At 42.9% G+C, this 23,446-nt stretch overlaps 1 long non-coding RNA gene across 1 annotated transcript in view; it reads right to left on the bottom strand.

Annotated features, from left to right (window-relative positions):
• LOC309366091 overlaps nucleotides 1–23,446 on the bottom strand; it is a 42,508-nt gene that overhangs the window by 10,925 nt on the left and 8,137 nt on the right. The window contains exon 2 of the long non-coding RNA XR_014166493.1: nucleotides 20,153–20,251. This is a non-coding gene — a long non-coding RNA (uncharacterized lncRNA). The remainder of the gene's footprint in view (nucleotides 1–20,152; nucleotides 20,252–23,446) is intronic.

Raw genomic sequence — 23,446 nt, 5'->3', positions numbered from 1 at the left:
CAGATTTATGTGTTTTTACTCAGAAATATTCCCCACTGTAATCGATGGGGTTTACTCTCAGGTAAGTGTCACATAGATATGCAACCTGATGGGTGTTTTGGTTCTGTGCTCTCTGTGCTATTTTATCACACTGGTTTTGTATTTGATTTTAACGTGCGCTTGTCTCTCAAGCTACTTGCGAATTTTTATTGCAGTGTGGTTTTATTGTTGTTCGTTTATTGTGGTGTTTTATTCTCATTTCTTATTTTGTATGATGCCTACAGCATTTACTTTATGAGGTGTCTCATAAATAATAATAATAATTAATACATGGCTGGTTCAAATACAATAGATTTTCTGCTTAGTTCTAGTGGTAGTGGGGAACAATGTGTGAAGATCTAACACGTGTTTAATTTGCCTCATGGACATGCTTTGGGAAATAGTGGCTTCTCAAAATATGCACAGTCTTTACACATGACCATCTGTATGGCCACACACATATTTTCCCCTACGTGTTGTCTGTTGTACTTTGTCTCCAAACAGGCACTAATAACTGGCTCATTAAGTAGGGGCTTTACAGAGCACTCAGGCAGGCCTCTAAATACAGGCCTGCAGCAGGGTTTGTCTTAGACTAGGGATGACAAACTTGTGGCCCTCCAAATGTCACTGGACTCCAACTCCCATCAACCCCAGCCAGCATGACCAATGGTCAAGTATGCCTGCATAAGAATATCACATGTGTGAAGTGAGCCAAATAGCACCAAGGCTATGTGTGAAATATATGAACCGCTGATGCCCACTTGGCACAACTTGGCACCTAACAAACTAAACACAGTTCACCAAGCATTGCTGCTCGTCCTACATTTATTTATTTTCTCACAGAACCGGGGGGGGGGGGTGTACATGAGACTTTCCAGATGGTTCTCTATGCAGGCACTGACTGGATATAGGCCCACTTAGCTTCAGCAAGGTGGTAGTCCCATGTGCAATGCCCTGAAGGGTATGTAGCTATGGGCTGCTTCTGAAGACTTCTCAGAAACTAGAGAGAGAGAGAGAGAGAGAGAGAGAGAGAGAGAGAGAGAGAGAGAACATTCAAAACAGTAACACACATGTAGGCAATCTGCAGTCTGTATGTGGCTCCCTTGGGTCTCTCCTGCAGGTCCTTGAATGTATTCGCACCACAGCAAATATGGCCGACATGGAAAACCAGGTGCAGGGTGAAGAATCGAGAAGAGCCTGGTAAACAATGCTCTTCCTGCTTTCTCCATCACCTCTGTGGAAATTTTCATTGTTGTGGATTGACTGCTGCTTTGCATATCAGGAAGGGCAAATAATAAATGATTCCCTCTACTTTATGCCATAATTCATTTGAAGAGGCATTCGGCCTCTTTTGTGGAAATGGCCGCTCATCCCTTCTCAGGAGGGTGGTGGTTATGGACCCTGACTCTGTCCATCCTCCCCAGCAGCTAGGACTCACATGTCTTGCTGTACTTTAAGAAATTCCCTGGCCGGCAGAATCAAGGAGTGGGGATTTATTGCCAAAATGCGGGCTTCAAATGGGCCAATTGGAAGCCCCAGATGGGCAGTACCTTGCTGGCTGGCTGGCTAAGCATTGTTGGAGCTCATTCTATCACACCTCATAGTACTCACTGCATAGGGGAAGGTGGTACTGCGACAGGTACTGCAACCAGGAAGATAGGAACATGGGAAGATGCCTTATATCAAGTCAGAGCTTTAGTCCATCTAGCTCAGCATTGTCCATACTGCCTGGCAGTGGCTCTTCAAGGTTTCAGAAAGGGAAAATTCCCAGCCCTACCTGTAGATGCTGTGTAATGAATAATAATAATAATAATAATAATAATAATAATAATAATAATAATAATTTATTTGTACCCTGCCCTTCCCAGTTCAGTGCCCTTCCCAGGCTCAGGGTGGCTAACAACAAATTTAAAACACTTAATTGATGCTGCAAAAAACCCCCAGCATAAAATACGATATAAAGTGTAAATAACAATAAAATCAAAAATCAATTTAGGGGGAAAATCCATCCAATAAACATTAGATGATCACCAAGGCTAACTGGCTAAATTAGTCCCACTTGGGACAGCAAGGAGACCAGGGGAGAACCAGATGTGGGATCCCAGAGTGGGGAATCTTCACAAAAAGGGGAGGGGGAGAGAAGGAAGGGGAACAAAAGATCAGGCCAGGTTCAAATTGAAAGCCAGGCGGAATAGTTCTGTCTTACAGGCTCTGCGGAAGGAAGTTAAATCCTGCAGGGCTCTGGTCTCATGGGACAGAGTATTCCACCAGGTCAGAGCCATCACTGAGAAGGCCCTGGCCCTGGTGGAGGATAATCTAACTTCCTTAGGGCCCGGGACCTCTAAACTATGATTATTCATGGACCTTAAGGTCCTCTGCGGGGCATACCAGGAGAGGCAGTCCCGTAAGTACGAGGGACCTAAGCCACAAAGGGCTTTAAAGGTCAAAACCAGCACCTTAAACCTGACCCGAAACTCCACTGGGAGCCAGAGTAACTGGTAAAGATGTGGTCTTCTGAATGCAACGCAGATTCTTTACCACTGAGGTGTGGCCTTCCCCACAAAGGGCTGATTTAAATCAGGACATAGGAAGCCGCCTTATACTATCAGTCCAGGGAGCTCAGTACTATCTGCAATGACTGATGATGGCTGTCCCTGGTCTCAGGCAAGAGACATTTCCAACCCTACCGGGAGCTGCCAGTGATGGAACGAGGGACCGTTTGCATCCAAAGGTCTACCATTAAGCTACAGCCCTTCTCTTAAGTCCTCAACTGCACAGAGTATCCCTGCTTAACTTTCGTTGCTGTTAGCTCTGCTGGCATTTTTACAGTTTAGGTTTTTTTTTAGGCATTGTAAATTAGCAGCCTTCCAAGCCCTTTCAGACCTCCTTCCACCTCCTCACGTTGTACCTGCCAGGCTCCACAGGCTGCCCTCTAAATTGCAGAAGGGAGAATTGCTGGCTTTGCATAACATAAATTTACAAAGTTAACAGAAACATTGCGTTTCCATAAAGATTGCACAAGGAAAGCCTCAGATGCTTCTCCTAACTGGAGGTGAAAGAGCAAAGGTCTGTCTTTGTGTGACTCTCAGGCAATGAAATACATGCTACTTTAAAAAGGCTGCTGGAGCCTAGTACCACATACTTTCCAGGGGGAATGAACTTTCAAAGCTTTTATTCAGGAAAACTGAACTAGCATGCTGTGTTTTTTAAACCACCGCTTGGAAAAATTCTGAGGTTTTTCTAGCAAGCTTATCAAGGGTTTCTCAACGGACTACATGTCCTTGGTAACAAAGGAAAGCCCTCTTTTTTACATGTCTTTATTGGGTTGTTTGCAACTAACCTTTACTTAGAGTAGACCCATTGCAATTAAAGGACCTGTTAGTCTACTCTGAGTAAATATTAGTTGAATACAACCTAATAAAGACAGACCAATTTAAAGGGTGTTTCCTGTTTTTGTTATTAATTTTAACTGATTTATGCAATGGACGATTATAACTTTTTTGGACACATAATTATATATATAAATAAAAATGAGTAATATAAGGTGGTATATAAACACCTTAAATTATATATATAAATATCAGTCACAGACTGAAACCACACCACCTCTTTAGGTTGTAAACTAGTTTGTTTACTGTTCAACCAATATGGAAATTTCATATCACAGTTATTCTTCAAGGATTTTTTTCCTTGTGCAGATTTTGTTTGTTTTGTTAACTAAGGACCAAAAATGATCAGCTACCTCATGATTCTTCATTGCCGGTAGAATGATATGGTTTTACAGGCACACCAAAAAACAGACCTTTCCACAATAAACTTTTGTGTGCATAGCATCCAGGACACAAATTTTGCCAAAGGTCCACATACTATTAGTGCTGAACTGAACCAATTTTTTGCTTTTTTAAAAGAAAATCAAAAAGGTTCTGTGTACTTTTTCAATGACATTTAACAGTTCAACTTAAAAACACAGAAGATAGCATTATAAGTTTTGCCCAAAATGATTATGGCAGCCATTTGAATAAAACACAGATTTTGCAAGCTGTAAAGCATATCATTAGAACACATCCTGGCCTAAGGTTTGGTTCACAAACTACAGTGCTCAAACCAAGTCATTAAATCTATCTAAAAGGGCCTCATTTGAGAAGCAATAAAATTTTTAATCATTTTATTATTAAAAGAGTGTTTAATATGTAGCTAATTAAATGCCAAAGGCAGGTTATCTGAGTTTAACCTTCAAAAAGAAAATGATGTATCAAAGTGTGCCTCTGGCATCATGGGATAGAAATGTCATCCTCATAATCAATGCGTGACAACTAGCTAGTGGCCTTTTCTGGAGGTATAGTTAAATTACCTGATTAAATTAATAGCCATTTAGATGTTTTAGGAACTGCACAGACCTACACTAAATGAAAATTAGGTCCATTACATTTTCTGAGTGGGCTAGATAGACCCTAAAATAAAACACGTATGCCATTGTCCACATTTCTGAGATTAAGCAATTAAAAGCCCTTTCTAAAAAGCGACTCATTTTCTGTAATGTGCAGACAACTAGATTTGTCCTAATGATCACAGATATGTTTCTGTCTCCTCAGCTTTCCCTTTTATGCTGCTGGTGTGAAACCGCAACAGAGCTTGTGTTCGCTGGAAGGGTTAAATTTCACACCAATATTTCTATGGACCTCCTGTTCAAGCAGCAGCCTACAGGGACCAGGAGCTAAACACAGTGGCGTAGCGTGGGTTGTCAGCACCCGGGGCAAGGCAAGTAATTTGCGCCCCCTAACCCGTGGATTTTAGTAGGGGCAGAGAACCCAGATGTTGCGCCTGGTGCGGCCGGCCCCCCCTGCACCCCCCATGCTACGCCACTGGCTAAACACAGGGGCTAAACACAGGAGCATTGTGCTAAACACCATATTAATTGGGGGGGGGGGAGAGACCCACCTTGTGGTGGTGTAAGTTAGGCATGGGCAAAAGGTAGACTAATCTACAGCTTGATTAGTCAAATGGGTGTGGTATAAATAATAAATATTTATTTATTTATCACCCTCAACAGATTGGGAAAGGTTTCTGATTGCAAATAGTTTAAATCCAGAGCAAGTTTTTGTGTGTGTTTTTTTAAACCATTATAGCTGCCTTGTGCTAATCACTTCTGCCTGAACCTCAGCGATCCTCACCTGTAAAATATGAGCATTAATTGGCCGCTTCTCAGTAAATCTTTGCATAGCTCTGCTGGCTAGATCTCAAATTTTGCACAGGAATCCCTAATATGAAGTAACTCAGATGCAGAATTGCATCTCAATATATGGTTCATGGGGTCAGGGCCAGTGCTATCATTAGACCAACCAGGCAGATGCCTTGGGCGCAGACCTCAGAGGGGAGCCGTGCTCCCCTTTGAGGGACATGGTTTCATATAGATTACACCTGGATAGTGTTGTGCTGATAATGCCAAGGTTGCAGGTTCGAATCCTGAATGGAACAGCTGCATTGCAGGCAGTTGGACAAGATGATCCTTAGGGTCCTTTCCAGCTCTACGATTCTATGATTAGTTTTTGTTCTACCCCATAAATTCGTGATAATATTTTATATTTTGAATAATTTTATCATTTCTACAAGTTTTTGAAAACCGAGGTTAGCCATTTTTTTAAGGGGGGTGCACCTGTGCCTTACCTATGGCGCAAAATAGACTAGCACTGGGGTACAGAAGATGCCTTTATGTGGGCGAACTCAGCAACACACAGTACGGTGGTACCTCAGCTTACAGATGCTTCAGGTTACAGACTCCGCTAACCCAGAAATAGTACCTCAGGTTAAGAACAGTTTCGGGTTAAGAAGGGGCCTCCAGAACGAATTAAGTTCTTAACCCGAGGTACCACTGTAATGCTGTTTTTTGAGGGGTAGCTCCAATGTCTTGCATAATATGCAGTGCTGCCTCTGTGAGATCTACTAGTCACCCACTGGGAGCATCCAGGAGAAGGGGCTGTGCCACCACAAGGCCCCTTGAATTCCTTGGAACTTATACTGGATAGCTAAATTTAGGGAAACGTTAGCTGGCATTAGGGAGCTACAGAAAGCAATACATCTCATCAGAAGAAAGCTACCTCCTTGTTACAGTGTGGTTGTGGCTGTAGCAGAATGATTTACACCATGGCCTTGGGAGAGGAAGGAGTAAAAGACTGCAAGCCGTGAGGACTCAGGCACCACCCAGGTAAGGGAAAAGATAAAAGATAAATCCTCCTCAAATAATTTTTAGTAGCCCTTGGGATAAAAGTCATCCCTGACAGTGATGATTTAACAGTATCTCGAGGTGGGAGGGAAGCGCCTTAAGACTCAGTGAAAGCTTTTCTCTCTCTTTTTACTTCCTTCAAGAACTCTCTGCCTCTCGCTCACTTTTACTTTTGACACTCAGACATTATCCTTATGTTTGGGGTCAAATAGGGAATTGGACAAGTGCAGGACTCCCGGAATATGTCCCTCCTGCGAAATAACCGTTCTCTGTACTGCCGTTCCTAGAAAGAGAAGCATTGGCGCACTGAAGGATATTTGAAATCACATAATAGCCGATATTCGGAGGGAGGGGAGGCAGGGGAAAGTCTTTCATCTCTCCAGATCTCAAAGCACTCCGTGGCTTTGGAGAGCCACCATGGGCAGAGGAATCACGTCAGCCCCGCCAGAACGGCAGCATCTATTTATCAGAGCACAGCAAGGCGACACAGAACAATCTGTGACAACATCTGAAGAACGACAGTGTGAAGGCATGCAATTACCACAGCGGGCAGCGCATAAGGACACACCAACTCAAATCTGTCCTCCTTTTTGTGTGTGGATATTTCTTCCCATTATGCAGGAGGGACTAGCCTTTAGGTCATAAACCATTAGCTTGTGGTGGTTTTGTTTTGCTGGGAAATAAAATGTGCACATGACAAATCCTGACTGCGTTCTATGGGGAGATTTGCACAGGCGCAACCGTGGTGGTATCAGGCGGAGCTTATCCCCTTTCTAATCTCTGCAAGCAGAGGTTAGGCTGCTGGAAGTAAAGCCCTCAGCTTGGGGCAGGATAGTCATTCTAAGCCTCCAGAAAACAATAACACACACACCCCTTTAAAATACTAATAGGAAGGAACAAACAAGCCTTATGAGCCAGCTGGGGAGAAAACTGTCAGACAGCGTTAATTGCACCAGCTGTACGAGAACATCACTCTGAAAATGTCCGCCAGTGATTTCCAATATGCTTTTGGGGGGAAGGGGAAACATATAATTAAAGACGTCAGAATGAGGACATTGTTTTTTTCCCTTTACAGGCAGAGGTGGGGCCAGCCCTACCATGAGACAAAGTGAACGAGGCGCCTTAGGAGGCAGGGGAGCAGTAGGCAAGGTGCTGTAGGACTAAATTAGCGCCTCCCCAGTCTGCTGTTTTATTGTGAGTATATTCTGATAACAGTGCATTAGTGGTGGATAAGTTCTGCTTTTGTTTGTTCTGGGGTGGTTTCCCAAGGCAGAGGCGGATTTAGGGCAGTTCTGCCACACTGGGTACCAAGCCTAGGGGGCACTGCAGGGCATCACAATGATGACATGCTGAATTGAATAGAATGGAAGGCCTTGCATAGGGCGCCACAGAAATTTGAAAGGCCAAAGTCCGTCCCTGCCCTGGGCTAGTCTACAACATTACTGCTGCCCAGAAGGGCTGCAGCACAACAAAAGCAGGGCAAAAATAAACCTGAATATCATACCCTCCAACATTTCTCTGATGAAAATAGGGACACCCCATTCCATAATGGAAATTTTACTATTTATACCCCACGCATCTTACTGGGTTGCCCCAGCCGCTCTGGACATCTCCCAACTTATATAAAAACATAATAAAACATTAGAAAAAGCTTCCCTATGCAGGATTGCCTTCAGATGCCTCGGGGGTCAGATAACTCCATACCATCCAGCATTTCTCCAATGAAAATTGGGGCATCCTAAGGAAAAGTGGGACATTCCAGGATCAAAGCAGAAACTGGGATGGCTTCTCTAAATCAGGGACGCCCCTAGAAAATAGGGACACTTGGAGGGACTGGAATATTGGTGGTATAAAAAGTTACAGGAGTTCAGCAGGAAGTGACGGGACATGCACTGATTAGAAATGAAGCTGTGTGACGGCAGCAAATATCTTAAAGATGACACCACCCCTCCTTACCTACAGATGCTTTCAGGTAGGAATGTCAACAGGGGGAGCCCTATTGGTAGTTCTGCCTCCCTCTGAAGTTCAGTGGGTGGCCCAGAAGAGGTCGTTCTCTGTGGCAGCGCCTAAGCTGTGCAATTCTCTCCCTACAGAGGCGTGTTTGGCTTCTTCACTATACGGCTTTCAGTGAATGCTGAAGACATGCCTCTTTATGAGGCTCTTCGATACCTGAGATGTGTGTTTTTGGGCCCCACTCTATTTCTATGACTAATTTGTTTTAACTACTACTAGCCTTTATTGACGTAAGGATTTGTTTTAACTGTTTTATATTCTGAATTGTACATTGTTGTAACCGACCCCGGGACCCGCTAGAAAAGGGTGCGTGGTAAATTTAATACTAATAATTAAATATTCTGCAATTGTACTCACAATTGCATTGTGAACTCTGGAGATGTGATTTTCTAATAGCAATGACAAGTGGAGAGGACTATTGCACTTGTGTCTTGCTTGTGGACTTCCCATGGGTTTCTGCATAACCACTGTGGGAAACAGAAAGGTAGACTTTTCTCTCAGCCCATAAGTTTTTATTGAAACTTTTTTCAGCGTACAATACAATAAAAAACAAAGTAATAATAATAAAAAGAGTGAAGAAAATACAACGCCCTCTCTCCAAGATAGATATTTAATATTGTGATTTTATGTTGTGAACCACCCTGAGATCTATGGGTATAAGGGTGGCATACAAATTTAATAAATAAATAAAAATTGATCTTAATCCTTGTCTCACACAGAAGGGGTGGATCCTCCCAGCTCTCACCCCAAGAGATCTTCCCTTCCCTGCCTCTCACACAGGGTCCTTCGCTTTCATGTGTGCATAATCCCCTCAGTGACCCAGAGTAGAGAACACACACCAAAAATCCCCAAAAAAGAAAAGAAAAGAAAGGAAAAAAGAAGAAAAAGCAGGGAGATAAAAGCAACAAAAGAATAAGGAAAGGAATGAAAGGGAAAGAGAGAGAAAATAAAAAGGGCTTTCAATTCTCTGTCTGCCAGCTATATGTAAAAGGATTATTCAAAGTATTCACTCCAAGATGGTGGACTAGATGGGCCTAGGATCTGATCCAAGAGGGCTCTTCTTACAGGTGGGGAAACTGTGGCCCTCCACGTGTTCCCAGACTACAACTCCAAGCATCGTTGACATAACCTTGCAGATGTGGAGAGTTTCTTATCCCATGCTACAAAAGGGGGTCAGAAGCATTCAGAGCAGCTGAATAATTGTAAACTTAAAATAAGAATAAGAATAATAGGGAAATAAGTGTGCAACCCTGTTATGAAAGGGCTGGTTCCCCTTCCCCACAAGCCAGGATTTTTAAGAAGAGGGATCATTTGTGAAAAAGGCACAACTCATTCATAGGCATAATCAATATGACAATGAACACTGACCAAAACAATACAAAACGCTTATCAAATAGAGCTGCACAGCAGTCTTGCCAAAGGCTCTTCATTATCCACCAGTGGCCTCTTAAGAACAGAAATCTATTGCTTTAAAGAAGCCACTTGAAGGGAAAAAAGGCTAGGCTTTGCAAAGCAGCTGAGGATAAAATAGGATGTTTTCTCTTCCTATATAGAGCTCCCATTAAAAGAACAAAATGACTCAAAGAATCTTTGAAAACCATCTCAGATATCACACACATCCCTCTCACCAGATATCAAGAGAAGACTGTTTTCCAAATGCATGAAGGGATTTTGTACTTTAAAAATGTTTCCTAGAAGGTCATTTTCTTTCCTTCAAGGAAGTTCCATGGATTTTGGTGTGGGTGGGTGTGGAATTGCCACATCATTAAAACAACTGAAACCTGGAAAACATCCCTGTTAGCAGGCACATTTTGGGCCATCTCTTACCCCTTCCTTTTTCTTATATAGAGGAAATCCTGGTGTGGGTTGGAGCCCCTTGCGCTTGCTACTTCTGACAGAAAATGTGGCCAATCAAGGACATATAGGACCTCCTATAATTTGGCTCACAGCTCTTGTACTCCATTCCTCTGCTGTCCCACAGCAATCCTGGGTTGAACCATTGCTATGCATTGCAACTGCATTGCTTCCTTAACCATCTGTTGCAGATTGTCATTTTCTTTGACACACACTCCGAGCATTACATCTCAGAATGTAACAAAGAGACTGAATGTTGGGAAATGACCATTATATGTAGAGATAATGTACTTCTATTTGAGTTTTCCGTTTACTTGGACGGAAACAGTCATCCTAAAACGCAATTCTTGATGCGACTTATGCTAACTGCCTGAGCATAACCTTCATCTTTTACACTCCTGGCTTGGAGATACAAATATGCATGGCTTACCCTCCTACCTGAGAAGCATGTTTATCATTTTTATTATTGAACCTTCCGCCTTGCAGTGTTGATGCAAATGCCTCTAATACTGTTAGGAAACCTGTGTATTAGAGCATCTGTGCAATATCATCCGTCCTCCAAGGCTGAGCCTGGAGCTACAGTGTTTAAGAATTTATATGGCTGTCCTTCTCTCTCTCGCTGTGGCAAAAGCAATAATGAAATGCATAAGCTACACCCTTCGAAAATATAACCGGGCTATTTGTGATTTTGATTCACTGTTTAGTCCCCATCAAATAAATTGTTTTACAGGTGTTCATCTTTAATATTTATTTGTTAATGGCTAAGCCCTAGACAGATTTCCTCCTCACAGTGTAAGTATTTGAACTTGGAAGAGAAAACGAGTCCTTCAAACAAGTTGATTTCTTTCAGGGATTCCTCCCCCACTCCCCCCCAGTATGGGGGCTTCACTGTGTAGTGACTACTCATAACATTTTCTGTTATCATCTTGTCAGGGTTCAATTCATTATTCCATTCATTATTCAATTTGTTGGGCTATGAACATCTGAATAATTGAAAACGGCAGAAGTATTATAAATTATCATGTCTCTATGAAAAACCCCTTTTAGAGATTTTATGACAGGACTTTAAAGCACACACGCACACTCCACCGGAATTGGCCTACAAGCAGTCATCTTGGAAGGACAGTTTCACATGTGTGTGTGTCTGAGAGAGAGAGAGAGAGCATTGGGAGGAGAGATTAAAAAATATTTTCTGCATATGCATAAACACACACAGCCCCTCAAGTGCACTAAACCTCATACTCATTATGTGCACATTACATCATTTTAATTACTGTTGCATTCACAGCAGTGAACATTGTAGTCCAAGGCGGTAACATAAATAACCGATCCATAGTGATTATTAATGAAAGCAGCTTTCCTCTGGTTAATATTGGCATGTCAGCATACAATCCTAACACTACAGTGCCCTATATTATCTCAGACAAGAATGCAAAGCAAAACAGTACCTTTAAATTGGGGTGGCTAAACCATTTTTGGGATGCGTTGACCCAGCTTGCTTTGGGCTGCATGTCAAAGTGAGTGGTATGAGATGAGGTGTGGCCCAAAGTGGTCACAGTGAGTGTGGTGAGCACCTTTTAAAGCCTCGAAGCTGTGCAGAAGACAACATTGCCAGAAGAAGGCAGACCTCTTCTCCCAGTTGCATCTGGTCCCCCAATATGTTTCCAGCTGTATTTCATAAAGCTGCAGTGAGAGCATTTGTACCGGATGTTAAATCTGCCAAATTCCACCTGTCTCAGAAATAAATGGAAACCTGAATATTCATTCAAGGAAGATGTTGTAAATCAAAAGCTCCTGTCGGATTTATCCTGGCCACCATTTGTTTCCAGAAGTATAGCAGTTAAAGGTGCAACAAAAGGATCGACTTCTGTTCCCCCAATAATAAATATTTATGTGGAATGGCGATTCAAACAAATATTGTATTACTTAAGACACTGTGCTGCTTTTCAAACCGAAAGTCCTCCCAAAGCAGTTGTCCCTTTTCAGTCTATGAGTAGTCAGATATCTGGGCAACCTAGAACTGCACGACCCAGGGACTGAACCTGCATGCGAAGGAGGAACATAGGAACACTGAAAGCGGTCAGACCATTGTACCATCTACCTGAAAACTATACCCACTGACTGGCTGTGGCCCGTTAGAGTGTCAGACCAGCATGTTCCAGTGAACAAGCTGATAGCTTTGCCCTGAAACCAAGTGAATACATAATGAATGTCTAGAAACCAACTCAAAGACAATGTAGAGATTGAGAAAAGCAAATGTGGCATGTCACTTTGTCCCAGGCACCAATATGTCCCCGCCATTACAATTTGGATAATTCTAAGAGAAGTTCTCATTATAAGATTTAGTGCTATAGTGATCTGGAGAGTTTCCATCACGTATATTAGAGGGTGTTCACTTAAACCTCCCTTTACATCACTGTAATGTGCTATGTTAAATCTGGAAACCCCCCATGTATTCTGTTGAGTGGGGCTCCAGACATCTGCCCCCAAGTCCTACTTTGATGGCATGCTAAGGGGACCCACAGCCCTCAACCCTGTCATATTTGGCTCCTGCCCTAGAAATGTTGCCTGAAATAGGTCTTCATATAACAAGCATGCCCTGATCTTCTCATACAATCTTGGATTCCAGTAATTTAGAAGCCTTCCTCCAATGCAAATCATAACTGTATTCATAAATATCAGCAGCCGCTTTTAATTCCTATTGGGGGTGGGGGCAGATTGTAAAGGTTGGCCAAATATCCCTATAATGGAAATACAGCCGCAGTCAGCTAAAGAAAGCCTGCTATAATTCCATAATATTACTTGCAAAATTGAAATCTAAAAGCTATTTTGTTTACTGTTGGAGAAGGATTGTGGAATGAAGACATAAAAAGCTACTGAGGGGTGATTTTTTTTTAATGCAACTTTTGCATAAATCTTGTATCTATAACCTGATCTTGGTGACATAAATATTAGCAGGCTTGTTTCCATTTCATCTCCCATAGAACCAATGCTGTCCTACAGCAATAACCAGCCAGAGAATAGAGCTATTTGCTGCTGTCATAAATAAGGAAGGGTGTCACGGATGTTTTCATTTGACTGAGCAGTAATGGAGTTAATTATACTTCCAGTCTCTTTGTTTTTGATCTGTGTTTCCAAAGTCATCTTGGTGTCCTGAGTTCTCTCAGTACTTTTAACCTTTCCTACTCCCACCACCAACAATAATTTTTCCCAGTTTGATGATGAATTTGGAAGTGTTATTGGTGAAATCTTGCAATTGAGTATCTATAGAATAAATACCAGTGAAGATCTTCATTACTGTAGAAGTATCCCAAAATGAAATGTTTTGCCAATAGTTATAGGCTGACAAATGAGATGTAGAAAATGCTACTGAATATGTTACTTATTAATATATCAGTACACCATTAAGAGAAAAGGCCCCTTCTAGAAAAGCACTCTGTGCTAGCAAGAAAATAAGAAGAATCAGTTATGATACATTGGGCTAAGGATATTGGTTATAATATACAGTTAGAAGATTGGGTAAAACTATGGAAAGATGGAATAAATTTTATGGCTTGCAGTTCTTTTAAAGAAAATATAATGAAAATGATGTATAGATGGTACATAGCACCAGCGAAATTAGCAAAAATGTTCAGAACAAATAACCAATGCTGGAAATGCAGAAAGAGGGTACCTTTCATCATATGTGGTGGGTTTGTAACGAAGTGAAGGCTTTCTGGGAAATGGTTTATAATGAACTAAAAAAAATTGTTGAAATATACATTTGTAAAAAAACACCAGAAGCCTTCTTAATTGGTATTGTAGGTAATGAAATACATAAGCAAGATAAAAAAAATGTTTTTATAGGCAACAACTGCAGCAAGATTATTAGCCCAACAATGGAAGCAGGAAGAGATAGCAATGAAGGAAGAGCGGTAGATGCAATTGATGGATTACACCGAGTTGGCAAAATTAACTGGGAAAATTCGGAACCAGCAAACCCAGCCTTTCCTGAAAGACTGGAATAAATTTATGGTGTATCTAAAAGACAATTGTAAACAACTAACATCACTAGTAGGGCTACAAGAAGTTTTGTAAGGTTAATTTTATCAATTTTTGCGAAGTATAATTTATAATCTGTTTATTTAACAGTAATAACTATAATAACAAAAGGCAATATCAGAAAGTAAGTTGGAAAACCATCAGGCGAGGAGGATGGAAGTCTTAGGCTGTTATAGCCAAATGTATGTTATGTTATATATAAGTTGGATGTTATGTTTAAAAATATGTGTAAAAATAATTAAAAATTATTATAAAAAAAGAAAATAAGAAGAAGCTGCTGGATCAGGCCAGTGGCCCATCTAAGCCAAGCATCCCATTCTCACCGTAGCCAACCAGATGCCTATGGGAAGCCTCAAAGCAGCACCAGAGGAAAAACAGCACTTCCTCGCATGTGATTTCCAGCGACTGGCAATCAGAGGCAAATTTCCTCTGACAGTGGAGACAGAACAACATAACCGTAGCTAGTAGCCATTGATAACCAGGAATTTGTCTAACCCTCTTTTAAAGCCACCCAATTTGCTGGCCGTCATTACTTCTTGTGGAAGCAAATTTCATTGTTTAATGAAATTAGGAAGCACTTTTTTGTGTTAGGAGGTACTTTCTGTCCTGAATCATCCAACATGCAGCTTCCTTGGATGTCTAGAGATTCTTCATGTGTTATGAGAGGAGGGAGGGAGGGAGGGAGGGAGGGAGGGAGGGAGGGGGAGAGAGAGAGAGAGAGAGAGAGAGAGAGAGAGAGAGAGAGAGAGAGCTTTTCTCTATTCAATTTTTTGACACCATGCATAACTTTATGCTCTTATCATGTCTTTTAGTTGGCTTTTCTCCAAACTAAAAAGCACTGAATGTTGTAATCTTTCTTCATAGGAATGTTGTTCCACCCTGTTGATCATTTTGGTTCCTCCTTTCTGAACCTTTTCCAGCTCTAAAATACCCTTTTTGTGTGTGGTGAGGCGGTCAGAACTGCACACAGTATTCCAATTGGCACTGCACCCAGTGCTATTTTTTCTAGAAAAAGAGGTGCCAGAACTCCGCATGAACCTCTCCCTCGTCCTCTTTGAGTGGTGATGTTGCCCACCTGAGAGGTGTTGGAACTGAGTTCTGGCAAGTTCCGGCTGAAAAAAAGCCCCAATTGCACCATAGATTTCTGTAATGGCATGATATTTGCAGTTTTATTTTCAGTTCCTTTCATTATGATCCTTAGCACGGAATTCAAATTTTTCACACTGGGTCAACATATTCACCAAGCTGTCCACTGCAACCCCAAGGTCTCATTTCAGATCAATAACTACCAGTTCAAACCCCATGAGAGTATCTCTCTGTGTGTAGGTTTATTGTTGTTTTTTCCCCTAATGTGCATAATTTTAGACTTGTTTCCACTGAATTGCATTTGCTGTTTTTTTCTGCTGATTCACTCAGTGTGGAGAGAGCCTTTTCAAGCTCTTCATAGAATCACAGAATCTTAGAGTTGGAAGGGACCCGGGTCATCTAGTCCAACCGCCTGCAATGCAGGAATCTCAGCTAAAGCATCTATGACAGATGACCATTCAATCTCTGCTTAAAAACCTCCAAGGAAGGAGAGTCTGTCAGCTTCACCTTTGAGCCAGTGCCAACAACTGGGTTCATCCTCTTCAGCCCCGACTGGGCCAGGCGAGCTGGGAAAACACTTCCAGAGACCTTCCACTGCAGGAAGCAGGTCTAAGTGCAATGGACCCACAACTTTGAGCTGTGAGCACCAAACTCAGTTCCAAAGTCAGCGGAGCACAGCAGAGTATGAACTACACGAACGACGGCTCTGAAGCATAACTTCTTTATTCTTTTGCAGCTACTGCAAACTAGAAATAAACTAAAGACTAACGACTATCGGAGGCTACTGGACTGCAGTTGCTTAAGCAGTCATCTTATCTCTACACAGATAACACTTAGACTCTCACAGAGTCAGGCTGGAGCGGAAGAAGCGATGAGCAGATTCCGCCCCCTCCTTTCTGAAGACATTGTCAGTAGATTCTTGCAATGGGAGTGTGCTGGACCCGGGGGGACGGTTACTGCTACCGTAGTCAAGGTTCAGTCCTGAGTCACTAGCCTGGAAATAGTCCACAAGGTGCGAGGCGAGGTCCGTAGCAGGGAGCCGGGCAGGGACAGGAATACTCGAAGATCAGAAGCAGGAAGCCGGGCGGGGAACAGGAACACTGGAGGAACAGGACTGGATGCTGGCCGAAACAGCTCTTCAACGACGACATTGCTCCCGCAACCTGGGACCGGGCTGACTGGCCTTTATCTTCTCTGAGGCCAGGGGCGGTCCTGGCCCCCAGGAGCCCCGCCTCCCTTGGCCTTAAGGCGAGCACTCCTCCTGGGAGAAACCAGTTCCCTTCGCCTCTCTGCCCTAAGCCTCTGCAGTTCAGGAGAGGCTAAAGGGTTACTGGGCCCAGGGGGAGACTCACCCGCAGGCACTGAGTCCTCAACCACCTCTGGGGCCAGAATGGATTCACCTGGTGCCTGCTCCTGAGGATCCGGCCCAGGTGCAGGCTCCTCAGAATCAAGGCCCTGCCTCAGTTCAGCTGGCCCTGGAGGCGGGGACTCCTGTGCCAGCTGGGATTCCTCCGGTTCACTCTCAGACTCGGAATCCCAGGCCATCACAGGGAGGGGTGAAATATCCACAGAGTCCACTACCTCTCGTGGGAGTCTGTTCCACTGCCAAACAGCTCTGATTGTCCAAAAGTTTTTCCAAAAGTTTAGTCGGAATCTCCTTTCTTGTAACTTGAAGCCATTGCCTCAAGTCCTACCCTCAAGAGCAGGAGAAAACAAGCATGCTCCCTCTTCCATGTGATAGCCCTTAAGATATTTGAAGATGGCTATCACAACTCTCAGTCTCCTCTTTTCCAGGCTAAACATACCCAGGTCCTTCAAACTTTTCTTGTAAGGCTTAGTTTCCAGACCCTTGATCATCTTGGTTGCCCTCCTCTGCACAGGTTCCAGTTTGTCAACATCCTTCTTAAACTGTGGTGCCCAGAATTGGACACAGTACTCCGGGTGTGGTCTGACCAAGGCAGAATAGAGTGGTACTATTACTTCTCTTGATCTGGACACTACTGTTGATGCAGTATCTTTTTAGTTTTAACCAGCCTGACCCACTTAGCCCTGTGTTGAAATTTGTCCATCAATTTCTTGAAACTTTTCTTTCCCTGTGAAAGAGCTTTCCACTTTCCTGCATTATTCTCTGGGTGCTTTAGAATTTCTTTAGAATTTTGCTTGGCGCTGGACTGAGACTACCTTATCGTTTCAAGATGTAAATGGATAGCGAGTGTGCTCATATTTACACCACACATTTAAAAGCACAGTTATTACCTATTCCTCTCACAGAGCTACAATTCTTACAGTTTCCTGGGAAGAGGGTTTGTTTGTTAAGCCAATCTGGAAATTGTAGCTCTGTGAGGGAAACAGGTGTCTCCTAACCACTCTCAGCACCCTTAACAAACTACAGTTCCCATTATTCTTTGGGGAAAACCATGCTTGTTAAAGTTTTATAATAATGCTTAAAATATGTGGTGCTGGTGTGGTCTTTTCTTTCCACGGTGCTCTGCAGCCTCCCCAGCTGCCTGAGCAACTTGAACCTTGGGGGCGGGGCACCCATGGGACAGGATTTCTCCCTGGGAGTTTTACCTGAAACAGAACCTCAGGGTGGCTGAGGCGCCTGAGTGCACTCTCTGATGTTGTTTTTAAGGGAAGGCCTTCATTTCACCTTTCTTTTTCTTTTTAAAAAATCCACATGGATTTTTAAAAATAATAAACATCTGCCGGGGCACAGTAGGCTATCTCCCCAACTTCTCATGCTTAGAAGAAAGCCCAGTGAAGGATATCAAGAAGTTTCCCCAAAGCACAGGCATCCAGGGAAGGTGGTAATATGCAGAGTACCAGAAAGATGATTTGAGGAATTAAAGAAAACTTCTTTGCTGCCTCAGAAGTAAGGCAAGCACAACCAAAGCCCTGCATACCACACATAAGAATTTCACTTATTTTTTTTTCACTCTCTCCTTTGATAATTTTCAAAAGCATTGTTTCCTCATTAACTGATAGAGAAAGGTAAAAGAAAGTGGAAGACATTTTCTGCACAGCACTACCTTATGCTCATAGTATGATTTCACCCACCTGACCCCCTGCCCTCAACGAAGCCATTCTATGAGAGTAGATTACAGTGGTACCTCAGGTTACATACGCTTCAGGTTAAATACGCTTCGGTTACAGACCCAGAAATAGTACCTTGGCTTAAGAACTTTGCTTCAGGATGAGAACAGAAATCGTGCTTCGGCAGCGCAGCGGCAGCAGGAGGCCCCATTAGCTAAAGTGGTGCTTGAGGTTCAGAACAGTTTCAGGTTAAGAACGGACCTCCAGAATGAATTAAGTACTTAACCTGAGGTACCACTGCACATGTAGAAAGGTTGTGTTGGAATATGTTATTCTTGTGATTAGTCTGTGAGCAGGCTCTGCAGGAATTTAGGATTATCCTCAGTGGATTGTGGAAACAGTATATGAATAACCAGTTCTGATGCAAATCCTTCCACATGTATGCACCCATGGGATCACTTTGGAAAAGGTCGTTCATGGGCAACAAATTGGTAACACAGACAAGTGGGACTTCAACAAAATGTTGCAGTGCGGTGTGTTCCAGTTAGTTAGCCATGCCCTTTTCTCAGATATTCCATTCTTCCTCCCACCTTCCTCCCACCTAATTCCTCATAAATCATGTCCCAGAATATTTTTCTTCTGGGGCACGTCCACCACATGTGGAAAAAAAATTCCCTTCTTTTTGATTACATTTCCAGAATTTATTACTATTTTTTTATTTATTTTAGCCAATGCTTTGAATAAAACAAAGGGGAGCAGGACCCTCCAACAGATCTCCACACTGAAACCAACCCTAAAGAGCCGAAGGACCAAAGAAAATAAAAATAAGGTGCTTACAGCGGGAACGATGATGCTTGTTCTACTGGAAAACAGATCCATGCCATTTCGAGACTACATTTAAAGGGGGGGGAGGTGATGGGAATGGTATGAAAGAACTGCTAATGGGAAAGAAAACTTTCTTAGACCCAATGTTTAGAAATTGGGTGCTTGTTTCGATACAGGAGGTCACTTGGTCCTTTTCTTCTTCTCTGTCATTGTGTTGCTGCAGTTGTGAGGCCTCGTGTTATTTCTATCTTTTCTAAAACATGCAACTTTCCCGTTTGGGTTTTTGAAATTGCTTTAAGTTTATCTCTCTCTCTGTGTGTGCATGTGTATATATACTATACATGCAATCAGCATCCCCTGGTTTCACTCTCTGATCTTTCTACAAAAGCAGTGAAAGAGACAGAAGAAACTCAACCCTCTGAGCTCCAAAAAGCTCTCCTGTCTATAGTGATAATGGATTTATCCAAGCTTTGCCCTTTGTTAGGGAAGGTCAGGGTGTTGTGTTCTTTGGTGCGTGTGTGTTTGTGTGTGTGTGTGTTTCACTCTCTAAATTCTTCAAGGCTCTGAATCCAGTTTGCATATTGAGCTTCCAGGAACTATTTTCAACTTCCAAGGGCATTTGAGCATGAAGAACACATTTCTTGATGTCTTTAGCACAAATTGGCACGCAGCTGGGCTTGCAGTAGCATCGTGAGGAGGGGGCCAACATCTTAAATCCGCTGTTTATTACCCAGGAAGTTCTGATCAAGTTTATGGTTCTAAAGACTTCAACATATCAACTCCACTGAAGAACAGGACAAGCTATTGTAAATATGAACCATCAAAGCACCAGCCATTTCAATGAAATGAAGCAAATCAATTGTTTTTTGCAAAGGTGCCTTTCAGATCTCCTTTTTCAGGTTCTCCATTACTTTATTGGTTTCAGCGGTTTTTGTATGTTAGGCTATTGAATGAAAATAAACTAACTGAAAGGGTCTCCCTCCCCTAATTAAACCTCTGAAGATCATTTGTCTCATTATGGCACCTTGACACGTTTTACTTGACCAAAACGAGTGGAGTTACCTTGAAATGTTGCAGACAGAAGCACACCTCAAAGATCACAATCTTGCAGAATAATGTCCTGCACGTCACTTTGAATTTTCTCCTCCTGGTGAGGGAAAGCTGAAAAACAAAAAAAGGAAGGGAAGTAATGAACAGTGTTTGAGGAATCGGAAACCTTTCAATGGGGAGAAAGTGTCCAGCTGGTTCATCAGATTCCTTCACATGGGAATATCACTGATTTCCCTCACTAAGGAGGCATTGATGCCTTCTGTGACATCAGTAGCCATTCCAACAATCACCACATACATATCAAACCTATTTAGTCAAGGTACAATATGTATGCATTCGCCCTGCCTGTACCCCAAATAGCGAAGCAAATCAGGATGAATTGGGGTGGTCTTTCAGGTTATTGAGTGGCTTCATACTGTTAAAAAGAGGTGTGAAGGTGGATCCGGGAGTGCCCAACCTTCCAAGTAGCTCTGCTGCCTCAGTTTTCCCACAAAGTTAAATCAATTGCAGATTCTACCCACTCCACCCCCAATTTCTTTACTTTTCTGAGAAATTAAGCCAAGCTGAGTGGGGAATGCCCAGAGATGGAGAGGGGAGGGTCCTCTCCACCCAGCCCAGTGCTGCAATGGTCCTCTACATTCTTTAGAGATCACCCCTTCTCTAGGCTGGCCTAACTGTGAAGCAAAATGGGACAATTCTCTCCGGCCAGAGGTGCATGGATAGGAGAAGTGAATTGGCCCTCACATGTCTCAGAATTGGCTGTCCTGTTTTACAATGGGCTAGCCAACCTGCTTGCTCTCCTGCAGTGGCCAACATAACCAGCAGCCCACCCACTGAGGCAAGATGAGACTGGCTGCTGCCCCCTCAACTCCCCTCTCTGAGGAAGTGCAATGGCCAGGATTGTGCCTCAGCTGTTGCAGAGGTTCATTGCCACAGCTAAAAGTACAATTAAAGCTTTTTTAAAAAAAAGAAGAAGAAGAAGTTGTAAATAATGTTCATAGAACTGTAAAGTTGGAAGGGACCACAAGGATCATCTAAGTCCAACCCCCTGCCAACTTTGAAGTAACTTTTTAATGAAGCTTAAATGGGATTTGTAGCCACAGTTTTAATAGTATTAAAATGACATTTAATGGGACTTCTGTAGCAGCAGCAGCAGTGCAGGGAGTCACCCAGTCACCTTGCCCAGAAGGATCCCCTTGGTTCCTTCTTGGTGTGATGGGGGGGGCATGTTGAGAAGGTGACAGAGAAAACTCCTGTGCTGCCACCAGCAATAAAACAGCAAAAAAATGTGGCTGGGCAGGAGAGATTGATTGCTAGGCCACTCTGGGAATAGTAGCTCTGGGAGGGGAATACATACTTTTAGGCGCCAGGTGAAAACTTTCTTCTATCACCAAGCCTTTGGCTGAATAAACAACCGATTGCCTTTTAAATGCTTTTTCCTGTTTGTGTTTGTTATGCTATGTCTTTTTCATTTTGTAGTTTTATGCTGTAAACCGCCCGGCAATCTTTGGATGAAGGACAGTACAGTCAAACCTCGGCTTCCAAACACTGAAAACCCAGAAGTAACTGCTCCGGTTTTTGAACGATTTTCGGAAGCCAAACGTGCTACGCAGCTTCCATTTTGAGTTTTCCTGTTGTATTGAGGCTTCTGCTATCAGTTTTCGGTTGTTGAATGTTTTGGAAGTGGAACTGTCTTCCGGAACAGATTACGTTTGACAACCGAGGTTTGACTGTATATAGATTTAAACAAATAAGTAAAACAGGGTTCTCCTAACAATTCCCAGCACCTTTAGCAAACTACAGCTCCCATAATTCTTTGGGAGAAGCCATGATGGTTTAAAGTGGTGTCACGCTGCTTTAAATGCATGATGCGAATGTCCCCCCGGCTGCCCCATCACTTGGAGCTGATTGAATTACATGGGAAGTCACCATGTTATGTTGCATTGTATTGCGGCAAAATAATATAAACTATCTTGGAGATCGTTTGACTAGAAAGCTGAGATATAAATCCTCAAAATACACAAATAAATGCATGTTATTACCTAGGACAACATGGTGAGATGAAAATGCATTTCTGGTCTGGAGAATCCCCTCCAGTCCTGTATTTTAGGTTATAAGGCAATCAATTTCTTCTTGGGAAAAAAATTGAAAGAGATCCAGGCTGAAAGAAGAACTAACTAGGCAAAATAATGGCTCCTGAAGTTGAGATGCAATTATAAGCCTCTTCTTGGCCTCAAACATATAACGCTACTAGCATGTTCTCCTCCTGTTCACCTGCTGCAGGGGAGGATGCTAAATTGCTTTCTTGTTTGTATTTTGGTATGGTGCTCGTCTCTTTATTACTAAAAGCCCTCCATTGATTCAGCTCCCCCCCCTTCCTGCATTCTCCCTGTGGCACATGCATTAGGCAAGGCTAAGTGGATAATGGAGCAAGAACAATCATAAGGATAATGGTGGGTTACAGAAACAATTATGTAAGGAATAACACATGACAGGTGATCTAATCCAAAATATATAGGCTTGCTGCCATCTCCGCGGGAAAATTGTGAGACTCTGGGACAAAGGGCAACTGCATTTCACCAGGCACACCCAGCATGTTTGTGTTAACACCGGCTACTGTTTATCCGTCACACGGGAGTATTCTTATTATTACTGTTACTAATATTGTGCATGCATTTACATTCCTATCTCAAGAGTGCAGGAGGAGCCCTGCTAGTACAAGCTTAAAAAGCTGATATAGGCCACATTCACACCACACATTTAAAGCGCGATGGTACGACTTTAAAGAGGCCTGCCTTCTCCAAAAGGATCCTGGGAGCTGTAGTTCAGGCATAAGCAAACTCGGCCTGCCAGATGTTTTGGGACTACAACTCCCATCATCCCTAGCTAACAGGACCAGTGGTGGGATTTGTAGTCTCAAAACATCTGGAGGGCCAAGGTTGAGGAAGCCCGATGCAGGATAACCTTAGCCTTTCAGGCTGATTGAAAACAACAGCATACAGAACAAAACCAAGTTTTCCTATGCCTGCTGTAGTTTGTTAAGGGTGCTGAGAGTTGTTAGGGGACTCCTTTTCCCCACACAGAGCTGTGGGGAAAAGGGGCATCCTATCAGCACGAGTCAACTGTCAGGGATAGTCCTGCAACATCTGGAGGACCACAGGTCCCCCAATGCTGCCTTGAGCCAGGCTTCCTCAACCTTGGCCCTCCAGATGTTTTGAGACTACAATTCCCAGTATCTCTGACCAGTGGTCCTGCTAGCTAGGGATCATGGGAGTTGTAGGTCACAAACATCTGAAGGGCTGAGGT

The sequence above is a fragment of the Podarcis melisellensis genome (genome assembly GCF_964234715.1).
Source record: "Podarcis melisellensis genome assembly, chromosome: 3".
Classification (NCBI taxonomy): domain Eukaryota; kingdom Metazoa; phylum Chordata; class Lepidosauria; order Squamata; family Lacertidae; genus Podarcis; species Podarcis melisellensis.
Note: the sequence above shows the minus strand (reverse complement) of the source record. Positions and strands in the feature narration are given on the sequence as shown.